Source organism: Protopterus annectens, chromosome 1.part0 (genome assembly GCF_019279795.1).
Source record: "Protopterus annectens isolate FY-2018-M chromosome 1.part0, PAN1.0, whole genome shotgun sequence".
NCBI classification, from domain to species: Eukaryota; Metazoa; Chordata; order Ceratodontiformes; family Protopteridae; genus Protopterus; species Protopterus annectens.
The window spans coordinates 739416135-739434562 of NC_056725.1; positions in this window are offsets into that span (position 1 = coordinate 739416135).

The window sequence follows — 18428 nt, forward strand, 5'->3', positions numbered from 1 at the left end:
GGGATAACTGTGTATAAATCTTTAACATCTATGGTTAAAAAATACACATCAGGATGGTATTCCAAGGTATTAATGGAAGTGAGGAAACTCCATGAGTAATTGCAAATTTGTGGTTCACTCTCAATAAATGGTTTCAGCATGCTATCAACAAACTTCGCACATGCATATGTGATTGAACCACGGCCGTCTACTATTGGTCTAAAAGGAGGAGACTTGATGTCTTTATGGATTTTCAGAGAACCAAATAGTGCAGGTGTCTTGGGAGCTATCATATTTAAGTAATGGTAAAGGTCCATATCTATGGAACCTTCCAGAAGCAGGTCTTCCAAAGTGGACTTAATCTTCCTATAAGCTCTATTAACTTCATTCAAAGTTACTTGAATATAATTAGAAGTGTTAAGATGTTCCATCAATCTATCTACATATGCACAATGATCCATAAAAACTAAGCCTCCCCCCTTATCGGGCTTCATGACTCTGATGTTACAATCTTTAAGCAAATCAACAAATCCATGTTCCATCATTGATATATTAGGCTTAGCTGAATGAAACATATGTGTACGTTTCTCTTTAATAGCCCAAAAATCAATTTCACACATTTGCTCAAAGGTACTTAAACCTGGATGCAGTGGAGGGTTAAAAACACTAGAGACTCTTAGTGTATTAGCCAAACTAGGCATAGGGCCCATTAACAATTTAAGATTGAGCTTGCGAACAAAGATTTTTAAGTCCATTATTGTTTTGGTAATGTCCAGGGACCTTCCAGGGACAAAAGATAGCCCCTTAGATAAAAAGTCAACCATGTCCTGCTGAATGTCTAAAGAGGTGTAATTATAGGTTCATAGGTTCATAGGTTCATACTAGGCTATCTGCCCTAGGGCATTTATAAGCCTAGCCAGAATGTGTTTGGCTTTCGCCACCCATTTTAAATTTATTTTGCTATGCCCTTTTTCGAGGTTAGTATACTGTCTAACAGTGACACAGAAGTGATACCCGGGGTAAACCTACGATCTCCCATCCACTCATCAAGATTCCTCTTGAAGAGAGTCAATGAGGGACTCTGCCTAACCTGGACTAGGATTTCATTCCAGAGTGAAGGGAGCCTCTGGGTTATGAATCTGTCCCTCCAGCATGTCCTATTTATTTCAGTGCTGAGGTTCAAGTCTCTCGAGCACGTAGCTCGATGGGATTTGGATTTTCTGAGGTGCAGCATGTCCATTAATTCTGGGTTGGACATGGCTTTATACGTCAGCCACAGATCGCCTCTGAACAGGTGGTATGCCACTGAGTAGAGCTGGAGTTTCTTTAACCGGGCAGCATATGGCATCTGTTTGAGCCCTTTGATCCTCTTGGTGAGGCACTTTTGGGGTCTTTCCAGTTGCTGCAGGTGTCTGGTAAGGTACATCCCAAAAGGGGCATTGTACTCAATTATGGGCCTGATGAGGGATGAGTAAAGAGGCACGATGACCTCCCCTGATTTAGATGTGAATCCCTTCATGATTAGGTGGGCTATATAAAATGTTTTTCTAACCACTTTGGCCACGTGGTTGTCAAATGGGAGATTGCTATCAACTTGGGTCCCCAGGTCCCTAATTACTTCTTCTGTACTTAATGGATTACCACCTATGTGGTAATTTGTGGGCACGTTGTTTTTGCCAAAGGGGATGACTATACACTTTTTGGCATTTAGCTTGAGGCCATGGCTCTGGCACCAGTTGTCTGTTTCTATGAGGCCCTTTTGGAGGATGCTTATGTTGGCTGGAGAGTCGATTATGGCGCCCAGTTTGCAGTCATCTGCGAACTTGGTCAGCCACAGTCCTTCCGTGTTGGCCTGTACCTGCAAGAAATATATACCGAACAAGAGAGGTCCCAGGACTGAGCCTTGTGGGACACCACTTGTAACTTGTTTGGAGTCTGGCATGGCTCCAGCAATTCTAACCATGTGGGTTCTGTCCTTGAGCCAGTTTGCAATCCATCTAGTGACATAGGGGTTTATATTTAAGCTGGTGAGCTTATCTATAATGCTCGAGTGGGGTATTATATCGAAGGCTTTTACGAGGTCCAGGTAGGCTGTGTGGACCACCTTCCCCTCGTCACTGGCCTTGGTGACTGTTTCAAAGAAATCAACCAGGTTTAAGAAGCAGGATCTGCCCTTAACAAAGCAGAACTGGGTAGGATCCAGTGTCTGTAGGTCCCCAATATCTTTATTTATGAGGTCCATGATGATCCTTTCCATAGCTTTGCAGACCAAGCTAGTCAGGCTTATGAGGCGATAGTTTCTAGGATCCATTGAGGCACCACCTTTATGGAGAGGGACCACTGTTGCTGTACGCCACTCTTTGGGCACATATCTTGTAGTAAGGCTGAGATTGAACAGTAGTTTTATATTTGGGTTTAGCTCTTCTTGGAGTTCATGTAGGACGCAGCCCGGGACACCGTCTGGTCCCATTGATGCTGTGTTTTTTGCTTTGGAGAGGGCGGCTCTTACCTGAGCATCTGAGATGTCAGGGGGGCAGCACTCTGCTGGGATAGATATTTGCCCTTTTGGTGGGGAGGGGGGGTAGAAGTTTGCGCTGAACCTGTCAGCTAGGATGTTGGCAATATATATGGCAAAATCACCTTCATAACTTAAATAAAGACAGGGCATTTCAGTGACCAGAGTAGAAAGCTTCTGTTCAGTAACCAAAGTGGAGGTTATCTCCTCCGTTGTTTTCTCTTGTTCTTCGATTGTTGTTGGTTGCGATTGACCTGCCTGTTGTTCCGTCGGGTATCGGAACCAACCTGAAAACCCTGTTGGTTCTGACCCTCTTCTCTGTTCGTATTGTTAGAATACGCCCCTTCTCTATTGTGAAAAGGCCCATTTTTGGCTCGTTGGTTATAGTTGTTATTTAAAAGTCTCTCACTTCTCCTTAGTGGCTGTACATGTTCCTCATTGTCTATCAAGTTGTTATTATTATTATGGTTAGAAATAGTTGTTGTTGATTCATCATTGTCATGGTAAGTATCAGCATTATTATTAGGACTTGTTGGTAAAAAAAGTGGAGGTTTTGGATATGCCCTCTTATTGGCATAATCGTTAATATCCCTGGTTATTTTCTTTTTCTTGGTGATGAGTAATTTATTCATTGTTGCTTCAATACTTGTGAAAATCCTACAATATTCATATTTGTATCGTGGAAAATCACAATGTACTTTTATTTCATGCTCTAATATCTCCAACTCAGCTTTAAGAGAAACAATATCTTTGTTATAAAAATGAATAAGGGCTTGTAAAAACTCATGACCCTGTCTATCAAAGAGTTCTAAAAGTTCACAATGAAAAGCTGAGTTTTCCACCAAGCCTGCTGGAAATCTCCACTGTCGTAAACCTTTGGGAATAATTTTCTTCTGAATACATTCCTGCAGGTACGACACTTCAAGCTGCAATTTTCTACATTTAAACAGCTTGGAGTCAAAGTCATAAGGAGGGAAGTTGTTTTTAAACGTAACATCGGTCAGTTTATTCCCTTACTTAAAAAGCAAGATTGTCCTTCAGTTCAGGTTGAGTCCAATGTAATGGACAGTGTAAGTCTGGAACTCACAAATAAAAGTTTTAGTGATGTGAGTTATCCAACTAGTTTTTTATGTACATATTCTTTAGATTACTTGCCCATTAGGGAGGCCTTGAGCAAAAACTGGGAGATTATTAAAAACGATGGAATACTTTCTAAAATTTTGGGCACTAGTCCTAAAATAACATACAGACGTGGACATAATTTGAAGGTCCTTCTGGAAAACAATAATAAATTACATTCTGGTAGAATTAATGGGTTGTTTAAATGTAGATCATGTCCTCAATGCAAATATATCATGGTTAATAATCAGGTAGTTATGGACGACAAAACGTATAAAATAATTGGTAAATATAATTGTGAAACAAAAGGGGTCACTTAGTTGCATTATGTAACTCTTGCAATGCATTTTATATTGGGAAGACGGAATGACGTTTAAGGCAGAGAATATATGAACATTACTATGCCATAAGTAAAAAAGATTTAAATAATGCACTGGCAAAACATTGTTCTGAATTTCCAAGTCATGCATTTAAATTTTCTAGTGTTACAACAAAGAGTTGATAACAGTCGAGGGGGACCTTGGCAAATCATGTTGGAATTAGATGAACTGAAATGGCAGATTCGAACAAGGGCACATAAGTTTCCAGGCATTAATGATAACATTTCTATTAAGTGCCTCTTGAGGCTTTTGGCTGTAAACAGATAATGTTATTATTAAATATGTCCAATAAGGTATGTTTTATGGCATAAATCTAACTTTTTAGAATATATATTTTTTTCACAACATAAGATGTAGTTTGAGGTTAGGTATATCCAATGTGGAGTTTGCGTCTTAATAGATTCATCAAAGAAATAACATTCAAAGAGAACCTAGTAAAATAAATTTAATTTATTACACACAGAGTTATGTACAGGTTACGTATATTTATTCTTAAGAATACCTGTATTTTTAATGTATATTTAAATATTTTTATTCCTTGTTTTTATGTTATTTAATTATTAAAATTTATAGTTTTAGTTTTAACATCTCGCGCTATGGTGGGGTGTGGATTAGTTGTCAAGGCAACAAACAACTCATGCTAATTGATGTTTTAATTCACCTGATTGTTTAAAAGGAATTTTCAACAGTTGTTTAGCTGTTTGTCTGAGGAAGGCGAGGCATTGTCCTAGCTGAAAGTGTGACATATTAAATAGCACTAACTTATTTTATCCAGCTGGCTCTTATTGTGTTCCTTTCATTTTAAGAGTTCGTCTATAAGCCTAACTAGCCTGTTCTGCATAGCTATGGAGCGTATTGTCATGGGACTCTTACACATAGACATTGGGAACCTACAGACACTGTGTCCTACACATTTCAGTGTTGCTGTGGGCAGATCTTGCCTCTTGAACATGTTTGTATTCTTTAGACGGTTAACAGGTCCATCGACAAAGGGACAGTTGTACATGCAGCCTACCTGAACCTTGCAAAACCCTTCCACACAATAACCCACTGTGCCATTATGCATAGGCTCACCAGCATCGATATGGACACATATCTCACATGATGGATTGCTACCTGGATCAGGGATAGCACACACATGGTCAGAATTGCAGGTGCCATGTCTGACTATACACCAGTTACACATGGCATCCCACACAGCTCGGTCCTGGGACCTCTCTTGTTCAGTATATATTTGTCTGACGTACAGGCTACCACAGGGGGAATATGGCTGACCTTGTTCTCACTTGACTGCAAACTGGGTGCCATAATCAACTCTCCAGCTGCCACATGCATACTCCAACATGGTTTCACAGAGATGGATGACTGGTGCCTGAGTCATGGCCTACAGCTAAATGCCATTAGTTGCATAGTTATCCCCTTTAGGAATAACAACATGCCCATACATTACCTCATAGGTAGTACTCCATTACATACGGTAGGAGTTGTTAGGTGATTGGGGACATGACTTGTTTGCACTGTCAACTTTGACATTCACGTTGCCAAAGTGGTTGGACAGACCTTCTATATAAGCCACCTTATCCCATATGGTTTCACATCTAGATCCAGTGAAGTCATTGTGCCCCTATACTCATCACAACCATGCTTGGTTACAATGCCACCTTTGGGGTGTACCTTACCCAACACCTGCAGCAACTGTACTGGCCACAGAAGTTCCTCACCAAGCAGATGTAGGGACTCGCACGGATGACCTGCACAGTTTGGATGCAGTAACTTCAGCTCTACTCAGTCGCTTACCACCTACTCGGATATGATGTGTGACTGTTGTTTACAGTAATACCCAACCCAGAATTACTGGACATGCTCCACCTCAGGATATCCGACTCCCTTGTAACTACACACTCCAGGGACATATACCTCAGCACAGATGTTAATAGGCCATGCTGGAGGGACAGATTCTTATCCCAGGGCCTCCACTCACTCTGGATTGTGATCACAGTTTCAAATAGGCACAGCCACCCACTGACCACCTACAGGGGACATCTTGATGGCTATATGGGTGATCGTATGTTTACCCCTGGGATATCTTCTGGGTTCCTGCTAGACAGAGGCACACTAGCCTAGATGTACATGGGTTATCGTGTGTGACCTACTGTTCACTGGCACAGTGTAGTAGTCGGACAGGGTTGCAAATGCCAAACACACTCTGGCTAGGCTTGCACATGCCCTAAGGCAGATTGCCTAGTATCAACCTTTGAACCTATGCTTATGTTCGGGATGCACAATATTTATTGCTGATACTGTTTGCAGGTCTGTATTGTCTTTGCTTTCCCAGTTTCTATGAACAACTTAGGTATCTGCAGAACATATTTGATTATGACAAGGTTTCACTATATTATATATGTGTCTGTTGATATATAACTATGTGCACAGGGCGGATTGCTGGATAGTGAGAGGTTCGTGGGTTAACACATGCAATTGCCAGATATGTGTGGCCAACTGCTGTACTCAGACATGGCCTAAGTGTGTGAGCATGCCCAGTTCAGGCTTTCCATGTTTTGTTGCCTGACATTTGTCTCATTTATTCAAGTGTGTGAGCATGCCCAGTGTGACCTTTCAGTATGTTGCAATCTGAGGTCCACTACATTTTTGGATGTGTGTGAACATGACCAATATTCACATTTATACTGTGTGTGTGGTTTGGAAGTCAAGTTCTGTTCTTACTGCAGGACTCACCTTTGTGTCATAACTCAACAGGGTTATGCTATGCCTGCAGGGTTTCCATGAGATACTTTGCATAGACTTATCAACATTCCTTCATACTGGCTGACCACTACAATACTGTCATGGTTTAGTGGTTCAGTACTTTAACTATAGTGTACAGTATCCTTGGTTTGAGGCCCATCACTGCTTTATATTTTCATACTGAGCAGACCAGACTGCTTAAGGGCCAGTTAAGCAAATATGAGCATGTTGGCTTTTGTTCAGCTATGCCCTACTTAGACCAGGCTTGTCCAACATTGCTGAATATTCACCAACTTTGCTGGACGTTGCCCAGTGTTACTCAACATTGACCACAGTTGCACAAGTTGGTGTGTGCGATTCTGTTTGCATATACTACATGGTGGTAAATGTTGTTTACCACTGCTTTAAATTGCTTAACACATGGCAATCATATCTCAGGTGGTGCTGCAGGGCTGCCTATGTTGGATGCACATACTACACTCCCTGTACATGTTTGAAAGCAGGTAGTGTCAACTTAGGCATCCCTTTTACTATATGTGCGAGTCAGAGAGAGGTTTCATTTCCAGAGTTCCTACTGAGCCAGGGTATGTGCTATGCATTGCCTCTTTGCCAAGGCCAAAGCATACTGGGCACGCCTCCTTCTGCCTACTGGGCAGGCTCAGGTTGTTCCTCCTCCTCCGAGTCACGCTCTGCCTGTGATGACCTTGGCAATGGTGGGGGACCGTTTGGCCCAGGCCTATGCTGGTCCTGCTGCAGCTGTTTTCACAGGATCATATTATGTAGCATAGCACATACCATGACAATTTGGGTACATGTAGTTGGTGAGTACTGCAAGGCTCCACCAGATGTGTCCAGGCACTGGAACCGTGACTTGAGCAGCCCAAACACATGCTCAATTACATTTCGTGTTTGTGCATGTGCCTCATTATGGCGTTCCTGTTCAGGTGTGTGTGCATTTCTGATGGGTGTCATCAGCCATGGCTCCAGTGCATAGCCAGCATCCCCTACTAGGTGACCATGTGGGATGTCCCCATTGGCAAATGTCTGGTACAGCTGCGTCAGATGCCAGATATGGGAATCATGGTAGCTTCCAGGGCAGCCAGCACACACATTCAGTATTATGCCCTGGGCATCACACATGACCTGGAAGTTGATGGAGGGGAAGCCCTTGTGGTTGAAGTAGACCCTACCCTGCTCGCCGGATGGTGCTTTGATGCATATGTGCGTGCAGTCTATTGCACCCACTACCTCAGGGTATTCCGCTATTTGTTGGAAGAGATGCATATTGCTGGCTAATACCTCATGGGAATTGGGGAAATATACATGATCACCGACATGTGCTGACATGGCATCCAGGAACTGGTGCAGTACCCTGGATGCTGATGCCTATGATATCCCCATCATATCACCAGTTAGTCTCTGGAAGGTACCTGTTGCTAATATTCTTAGGCCAACACATACCTTGATTTCCACTGGGATGGGTTCCCCTCTGTTGGTTCTGTGTGTGAGGCATGGCCTGCACAGCTCAACAATTTGCTGCAGGAGGTCTCTGTCCACTCTATAGTGCTCCACTATCTCCAGCTCATGTAGCCCCTGGTAGGTTACCCTGGGCCTGTACACTCTTCTCCATCTCCTCACTGTGGGTTGTCCAGCAGCATTTCCATTGTCACCACCCTCAGCATGTTGCATATGTCGCCTTATAACAGCAATAGCAGCCCCTAACATTTCTTTGTCTCAGTAAAGCTTTTTCAATTTTCACTTATATTAGCTTACTGCAGTGTCTCTTGTGAGAAACATAATGGACTGTTGTTTACAGAGTTTTAAGTGCTAGGCTGGTCTGGGCTAGTGTACTGCCTGTGTAATTGTCTGATTCTGATTGTTTTCACCTGCTAGCTCTGCTAGTACTCCCTGGTAGCTTCCTACTATTTGTTGTGCTTCCTATTTCCTTTCAGTTTCCTCAGGAGGCAGCGTCGTGCTCACACAAGCGCAAACACGCTCACAGCAGCTCACACACGCGCACACATGCTTACATGGACTACAACTTGCTTATTCGGGTTAAAACACGCGCACACCAGCGCAAACGTGATTACAACACTTTAAACTGCCTTATACATGCTTACTCCGGCTTAAACGCTAGCACTCACGCTTACACGCTCGCACACTGTCTTATTCAGGTTTACAGACGCGCACATGCAGGCATACCCGCTCAGCAAGAAACTTTGGTGTTATTCATGGCATACACCTTCCATTTCTTGGCTTTACCTAGCCTACCTGTTGACACACCTCTTTCAATGATGTGTAAATGACTGCTTACACATGCCACTCTGCTCCAATGAGCTTCCCTTCTTTCATACATACCCCACTCGTGATGTCACCTATCTTCTACTCTGTTACTCCCCTTATCCTACTCCTACACTCCACTGACTGTGCTCATTTGCTATATAAACCTGTGATTCACTATCCTAACCCTCCTTTGCATAGGATTGCCTACTAATGCTTGGTTACGTCTCTTAGACTGTGCTTCCCCCCTTAGCAACCTCTACTCGGTGGCAATGTTGTCTTCAGCCTGCCATTCCTTTGCATTGTAAATTAACAATTTAAATAAAATCCACATTTGTGGGTTTTCATTTTTATTTTTCTGGTTTTTAGAGTGCAGCCCGTTTGTGTGGCGCTGCACTACGCTTAAACATCGGAAATCGGAGAAACAAAATAATTTATTTTTTTTCATATTGCATCAGGAAACATTGCCATTGGCCGTATATTTGGCTATTGGCATGCTTCCTGCACTGGATGCAACCTTTATTTGGAGCTGTCACGGCTCCGTTTTGCTATTTGCAGAATGGTACTCAGTTGTCAACTGAGTACATTTCTGCAGATAACACTGCTCTTACTCGGACAAGTTCAGGTTTCCTGAATCGCAAATCTACCTCATTTGCATGCCTTTTGCCTGCAATTGAGGTAATTTTCATAACCCGGCCCTGTCCATGTAAGAGCCATGCCATTTTAGGAGCTCTCTTGCATGCCCCTGCAATCTGTTCCTGGATCACTCATCGGACATGATGGCTGCATGGAGTCTTACTCTACTCTTAGACTCCGTGCAAGCCATCGTGAATCCGGCCCTATGTGTCTCAGGCTGGTATGAGCCTGCCACTGAGCAGCATATTATCATTACTAAGGATGATGCCACAATATGACCAAAAACATGACTGAGTTCAACAATTGGCTGTCTTTCTGGTGTCATTCTAAGGGGAACTAATATTTGTCAGCTTTGTAGGACATGTCAACAGAGCATGTTGCTTTGCCATGGAAAGTCTGCACCTTTCCCTTCTAGCCTTTCAAATACTGGCTAAGGCTTTGCTCATCCCCATAGTGCCATTTTTAGGCAATGCCAAATTGACAAATCAACCAATATAGTAAAATCAACTCAACAGACCCTCAAGGTGTTACTGATCAATGCCAGGAGCGTAAACAAAAAAAATTGCACTCATATGTACATATATGTGCAGTTACTGAGACATATTTTACAGCAGCAGAGAGTACCCCGACAGTGCAATGTTTCAGTGCCTTCCACACTTTTAGACTAGTAGTTCCATAGACAAGGACTAAAGGTGAAGGGGTCTCAACATACACCAATAACAAGCATACCTCAAGGGTGGTCAAACAGGATGACATGCTTGAGTTCCACAATGTGCAGATCACCAGAGACAAAATGCTATATCATATCCTAGTCAGCAGTAGATCATCCTCCATGTCCCGAAATTCTCTCAATACATACTCGGACATACTGGAGACACTAACACCCTACTCATGGGAGACTTTAATTACCCCTCTATAGACTGGGAATCCTGCACTGTCTCAAATCTACAGGTACAGAGATTTCCTGGACTTCATAAATACAAACACACTTTACCAAATAGTGAATATGCCCACTACAGGCTTCAACACACTGGACTTCATAGTCACAAATAAGAGAGAAAGCTGCACCCCTCCCCCCAATGTCTGGTAAGGTCCAACCACAAAGCTTTCTCCTTTCTTCAAAATCAAAATCAACTCCATAATCCCATTAAAACCAATAACAGGAACTATTTCAAGGCAAATTGCATGTAAGTAAGTGATAGTTTAAAAGAATTCAGTGCCCTCCAAGCCCCAAGAACATACCAGCCTTTGCTGAATTGCTCTCAGAAACTCCATACACAAAAAATTATAAACAAAATTTCACCTCACCAGTCGAAAACCAACTCCAGAAAGGAAGCTCCTTCCAAATATAATATCAAAAACACCACAGATACCAAGATTTCCCAGTTAGCTTTTCATCTGCAAATGAGACACAGACTTAATCAGAATAAAATGTGAACAACCAGTTTAAGCTTATATATCATTCTAACAAATAATTTAATTGTTTAATTAATTAGTTAAAAAACTATTAGCAAGCATTATTAAAAAATGCAATTCAGTCGAAAAAAGTGATCATCTTGAAGAAAAATCAATGAAATAAAGCCTCGAGCCAAAAAGAACCTCACCAAGCGATTAGTTCCTTAATGCAATTTTTATTATTTTCACAAGACAAAGCAGTGTTTTCGCTACACACAAAAGGTAGCTTCTTCAGAGAAATAATATTAGAGCTAAAAACACGCTCTTAAGTAAGTATCATACTAGTAATTGTGGTTACATCACTTCCTGGCTAGGTCGAGTTTAATATTTAAAGTACCAGCAACACAATAGATCCTCATTAATAAAAACAGCAAATACATAAAAACAACAACCTAAGCTAAAACATGAATGGCACGATTTATAAATCAGCAACTGCTTGGCTTATTGAATCATTTTAAATTAGCCAAGCCACTTAACAAAAAGCACCAAATATGACTAAAAAATGTATTAAAACAGAATGCAAGCAGAAACTACTTTTTTCTAAAACTAGAATGTATTTTCAATTTTAAATTAATTATCAGGCTATGCCAAGTCTGGTTTGATACAACAAGCAGTCTAAAAAAATGCATAAAAAGAGATCCTATTTTTATTCTCTAACTTTTTTTAACTTTTTTTAAAAATATCTATACGTCCATAATCCCTAAAGGCTCAGCTAATGTGTGTTAGACAATATCATAAAAGCAGGAATCAGAAGAATCCGACTGGTCCATTCACATAAATTTGAGTGCGCAAAAAAGGGGTTCAATGAGGCTCCAACCTTCCAAAAGGAAGGTTATGGCCGAATACCTATTTTCCTTATACTAGAAGACACCTTCAGATAAAAGGGAGTATTCATGTAAGCACATTGAAACCCCTAAAGAACTGACCTAACAGTGTGAAAGGGAAAAAGACCTCTAAATAATTTAAAAAAATGAGTTAAAGTGAATGAGCTACCTCAAATAAGATTTATATTTTAAGTAGGCAGCAATGTTGCAACTGTCGTTGAGACCTGGTGTATTAAACGCGTCCAACTTTAGTTGCCATAACAATTCACAAGTTTCTAATAAAATAGAAGTAGGCCCTCCTCTAATAGAGGCAGTAATATGATCAATGCCCATGAATGAAAAGGAGTGTCCAGGACAGTTGACTATGTGTTTGGCCAAGGCATTCTCGCACTTCTTGTTTTTGATGGCATAATTGTGCTGGTAAATGCGGTCCTTAAACCTTCTGTCGGTCTTGCCGACATAGTATACTGGACAACAAGAGCAAAAAGCTACGTAAACAATAGATTTGGTGCTGCACGTGATTCTATGATAGATATCAAATTTCTTCTCCTTAATGCAAAATGAGCTGCCAGTCTTGATAAAGGGACACTGGCTGCAAAAGCCACATGCAAAAGATCCTTTTATCCTACTTTGGATTTCTTGAACTGGGTTCTTTTGCAGTAATTCTTTAATGTTCTTGCCCCTTTTATAGACTGTTCTAGGTTTTTCTCCAAGTTTTTCCGTCAGCAAGGGGGTGCTGGAAATAAAATGCCAATTCTTATTCAATATTTCTTGAATCAAATAGGAATTGATATTAAAGGTAGTAATAAAACTACATGGGTATTCGTTTAAATAGGCGTTCACAGTGACAGTGGCACCAGGCCCTGTAGTTGGAATAGTTGGAAAGTCCTGAACTACAGCCATATCTACATCCACCACAAGCGAACTAACCAAAAGGGGACTATAGAAGCCATTAGTTCTCTTAGTTTCTACCTCATCTATCAAATCTTCGATTAAGTTGAGAGGGTAACCACGGTTCAGAAATAATCCCTTTAAAAATGTACATTCAGATAAAAAATCAGTCAGATCTGTGCACATTCTAACCGCCCTCACTAACTGGCCTTTCACTATGGCTCTTTTAAGTTTGAAGGGGTGTGCACTGGTGTAGTGCAAAAATTAATTGACATATGTGTCCTTTCTAAAAATAACTGATTTTAACTTGGTGGTCGATATGTCTCTTTGCAACCTAACATCAAGGTAGTCGATCACATCTGTAGCAAAATTGTAGGTGAATTTAAGAAAGGACGTTGTTTGATTCAAGTACTCAACAAATTCCTGTGCCCGTTCTGAATTGCCTTTGAAGAGGATAAACACATCATCGAGAAAGTGTGTGTAATAAACCAACTTATCCTTCCATTCGGTGTTGTTGAGGATAAAATGCCTCTCCCAGTAAGCCATAAATAAGTTTACTACTGAGGCCCCACATGGAGACCCCATAGCTACACCTTGCTTCTGGATGTACAGATCTTTCTCAAATAGGAAATAATTGGAAGATAAAACAATATCCAGTAATTCTGTGACATTGTTGATGTCATTTCTGGGAGCTCCCAAGTCAGTTAGGAGCAAATCGACCCATTCTGTTGCCTCCTGATGTGGAATGGAGGTATACAGATCGACGACATCAATAGTTAAGAAGTTGGTAGAATCCTCCAGGGAGATGTCATTCAAATTGGTCAAGAGGGACCAAGAGTCCTTGCAAATGCTCGGGATGAGTTCTAAGTATTTTGAAAGCAAGGAATCAATGAATTTAGAGCAGGGGTAAGATAACGAAGATCTCCCATCAATAAGGGCCCGCATCAGTGGATCACTAAGGTTTTTATGTACCTTAGGTATACCAAACATTACAGGTATCTTTGGATGCAGAATGTCTATGTAATATAAAGTATCTAAATCAATTCTCCCTTCAATGAACAAGTCTCTAAAATAGCCCCTAATTCTGTTAGAGCTACAATTCAATTCATTTAATGTGGTGGCTTCATATGCTGGAGAATTCAATACCTTACACATTCTCTCTACATAATCCATCTGTTCAAATATGGCCAACCCGCCCCCTTTGTCAGGCTCAATAATTCTGACAGAAGTTGCCCGTAAATTGTTAAGGGCAACTAATTGTTCTTTAGTAATATTGAATTGGTTAGTCGTGGCCGTAAAGACTTTCTCCATATATCTGATGTCTATTTCGCATGCATTCTCGAACATTTTTAACCCCACATGTAATGGGGGATTAAATACACTAGGAAGTTTTAGTTTGTTAGATTCACTTCTTGTGGAATCATTGAATAACAATTTTAAATTCAGTTTTCTCACATAACATTTTAAGTCTAAAAGGACCTTGGCTACATCACATCGTCTGGTTGGGACAAATGTATTGCCTAGGGCTAATAGTTCCACCAGTTCTGGTTCTAACTCAAGAGCTGAGAAGTTGTATATTGTGAAATCGCTCCTTTCATTTGTTACAATAATGGGAAAACAATCAATTGAGTTGGTTTCCACATCCATTAGTGGGCCCAATTCTTGTTCCCCCTCCAGGTTCTGTTCTTCTGTTCCCCTAAAAAAGAATTATCTGAATTCGGTTTACTGTTGCTGCCCACATTAATGTTGTTGACAGGGTGTTCATTAAAACTATCCTTATTCCCTTGTTTGTTTTTGTTCCTATTGCTTCTCCTAGGACCATTTTGACTGTCAATATTGGAAGAAGCAGTATGTGAGTTAAATGAACTACCAGATTCCTCCCTATCTATGTAGTCACTTTGAGCATCTTTCCTTTTATCCTGCTGCTTGATAGATAACTTAGGGTAGGCTTTGTCATTTGACTATGCAAGCCTGTCCCTATACAATGTTTTAGATTTGTTTGACTTAATTTTTACCAAGTATGTATCAATACTGGAAAAAATGCGTGCATAATCGAATTTAAACTTGGAAAAAGTGTCATTGAACAATTTACGGGCAACTTCTGTCAGAATTATTGAGCCTGACAAAGGGGGTGGGTTGGCCATATTTGAACAGATGGATTATGTAGAGAGAATGTGTAAGGTATTGAATTCTCCAGCATATGAAGCCACCACATTAAATGAATTGAATTGTAGCTCTAACAGAATTAGGGGCTATTTTAGAGACTTGTTCATTGAAGGGAGAATTGATTTAGATACTTTATATTACATAGACATTCTGCATCCAAAGATACCTGTAATGTTTGGTATACCTAAGGTACATAAAAACCTTAGTGATCCACCGATGCGGGCCCTTATTGATGGGAGATCTTCGTTATCTTACCCCTGCTCTAAATTCATTGATTCCTTGCTTTCAAAATACTTAGAACTCATCCCGAGCATTTGCAAGGACTCTTGGTCCCTCTTGACCAATTTGAATGACATCTCCCTGGAGGATTCTACCAACTTCTTAACTATTGATGTCGTCGATCTGTATACCTCCATTCCACATCAGGAGGCAACAGAATGGGTCGATTTGCTCCTAACTGACTTGGGAGCTCCCAGAAATGACATCAACAATGTCACAGAATTACTGGATATTGTTTTATCTTCCAATTATTTCCTATTTGAGAAAGATCTGTACATCCAGAAGCAAGGTGTAGCTATGGGGTCTCCATGTGGGGCCTCAGTAGCAAACTTATTTATGGCTTACTGGGAGAGGCATTTTATCCTCAACAACACCGAATGGAAGGATAAGTTGGTTTATTACACACGCTTTCTCGATGATGTGTTTATTCTCTTCAAAGGCAATTCAGAACGGGCACAGGAATTTGTTGAGTACTTGAATCAAACAACATCCTTTCTTAAATTCACCTACAATTTTGCTACAGATGTGATCGACTACCTTGATGTTAGGTTGCAAAGAGACATATCGACCACCAAGTTAAAATCAGTTATTTTTAGAAAGGACACATATGTCAATTCATTTTTGCACTACACCAGTGCACACCCCTTCAAACTTAAAAGAGCCATAGTGAAAGGCCAGTTAGTGAGGGCGGTTAGAATGTGCACAGATCTGACTGATTTTTTATCTGAATGTACATTTTTAAAGGGATTATTTCTGAACCGTGGTTACCCTCTCAACTTAATCGAAGATTTGATAGATGAGGTAGAAACTAAGAGAACTAATGGCTTCTATAGTCCCCTTTTGGTTAGTTCGCTTGTGGTGGATGTAGATATGGCTGTAGTTCCGGACTTTCCAACTATTCCAACTACAGGGCCTGGTGCCACTGTTACAGTGAACGCCTATTTAAACGAATACCCATGTAGTTTTATTACTACCTTTAATATCAATTCCTATTTGATTCAAGAAATATTGAATAAGAATTGGCATTTTATTTCCAGCACCCCCTTGCTGACGGAAAAACTTGGAGAAAAACCTAGAACAGTTTATAAAAGGGGCAAGAACATTAAAGAATTGCTGCAAAAGAACCCAGTTCAAGAAATCCAAAGTAGGATAAAAGGATCTTTTGCATGTGGCTTTTGCAGCCAGTGTCCCTTTATCAAGACTGGCAGCTCATTTTGCATTAAGGAGAAGAAATTTGATATCTATCATAGAATCACGTGCAGCACCAAATCTATTGTTTACGTAGCTTTTTGCTCTTGTTGTCCAGTATACTATGTCGGCAAGACCGACAGAAGGTTTAAGGACCGCATTTACCAGCACAATTATGCCATCAAAAACAAGAAGTGCGAGAATGCCTTGGCCAAACACATAGTCAACTGTCCTGGACACTCCTTTTCATTCATGGGCATTGATCATATTACTGCCTCTATTAGAGGAGGGCCTACTTCTATTTTATTAGAAACTTGTGAATTGTTATGGCAACTAAAGTTGGACGCGTTTAATACACCAGGTCTCAACGACAGTTGCAACATTGCTGCCTACTTAAAATATAAATCTTATTTGAGGTAGCTCATTCACTTTAACTCATTTTTTTAAATTATTTAGAGGTCTTTTTCCCTTTCACACTGTTAGGTCAGTTCTTTAGGGGTTTCAATGTGCTTACATGAATACTCCCTTTTATCTGAAGGTGTCTTCTAGTATAAGGAAAATAGGTATTCGGCCATAACCTTCCTTTTGGAAGGTTGGAGCCTCATTGAACCCCTTTTTTGCGCATTCAAATTTATGTGAATGGACCAGTCGGATTCTTCTGATTCCTGCTTTTATGATATTGTCTAACACACATTAGCTGAGCCTTTAGGGCTTATGGACGTATAGATATTTTTAAGAAAAGTTAAAAAAAGTTAGAGAATAAAAATAGGATCTCTTTTTATGCATTTTTTTAGACTGCTTGTTGTATCAAACCAGACTTGGCATAGCCTGATAATTAATTTAAAATTGAAAATACATTCTAGTTTTAGAAAAAAGTAGTTTCTGCTTGCATTCTGTTTTAATACATTTTTTAGTCATATTTGGTGCTTTTTGTTAAGTGGCTTGGCTAATTTAAAATGATTCAATAAGCCAAGCAGTTGCTGATTTATAATTCGTGCCATTCATGTTTTAGCTTAGGTTGTTGTTTTTATGTATTTGCTGTTTTTATTAATGAGGATCTATTGTGTTGCTGGTACTTTAAATATTAAACTCAACCTAGCCAGGAAGTGATGTAACCACAATTACTAGTATGATACTTACTTAAGAGCGTGTTTTTAGCTCTAATATTATTTCTCTGAAGAAGCTACCTTTTGTGTGTAGCGAAAACGCTGCTTTGTCTTGTGAAAATAATAAAAATTGCGTTAAGGAACTAATCGCTTGGTGAGGTTCTTTTTGGCTCGAGGCTTTATTTCATTGGTTTGTCATCGTTTTACTTGGTAACACCTTGAAGAAAAATGATACAGTCCATAAATACTACAATATTGTGTTCAGTGATGTAAAACCTAGCTATAAAATCCAAGTGTGAAACATGATACTAAATATACAATAAATAGATAACAGGAATATATAAATATTTTTTACTGGAATGCTTTAAAACTCTGGGCTGGATTCACGATGGCTTGCACGGAGTCTAAGAGTAGAGTAAGACTCCATGCAGCCATCATGTCCGATGAGCGATCCAGGAACAGCCTGTAGGGGTGTGTAAGAGAGCTCCTAAAACGGCTCTTACATGGACAGGGCTGGGACAATCAAATCACCTCAATTGCAGGTGAAAGGCATGCAAATGAGGTAGAATTGGAATTCAGGAAACCTGAACCTGTCCGAGTAAGAGCAGTGTTATTTGCAGAAATGTACTCAGTTGACAACTGAGTACCATTCTGCAAATAGCAAAACGGTGCCATGACAGCTCCAAATAAAGGTTGCATCCAGTGCAGGAAGCATGCCAATGGCCAAATATATGGCCATTGAAAATGTTCCCTGATGCAAAATTAAAATAAAAATATTTATTTTTTCGCCGATTTCCAATGTTTAAGCGTAGCACAGCGCCGCGCAAATAGGCTGCACTCTAAAAACCAGAATACTACAAATTAA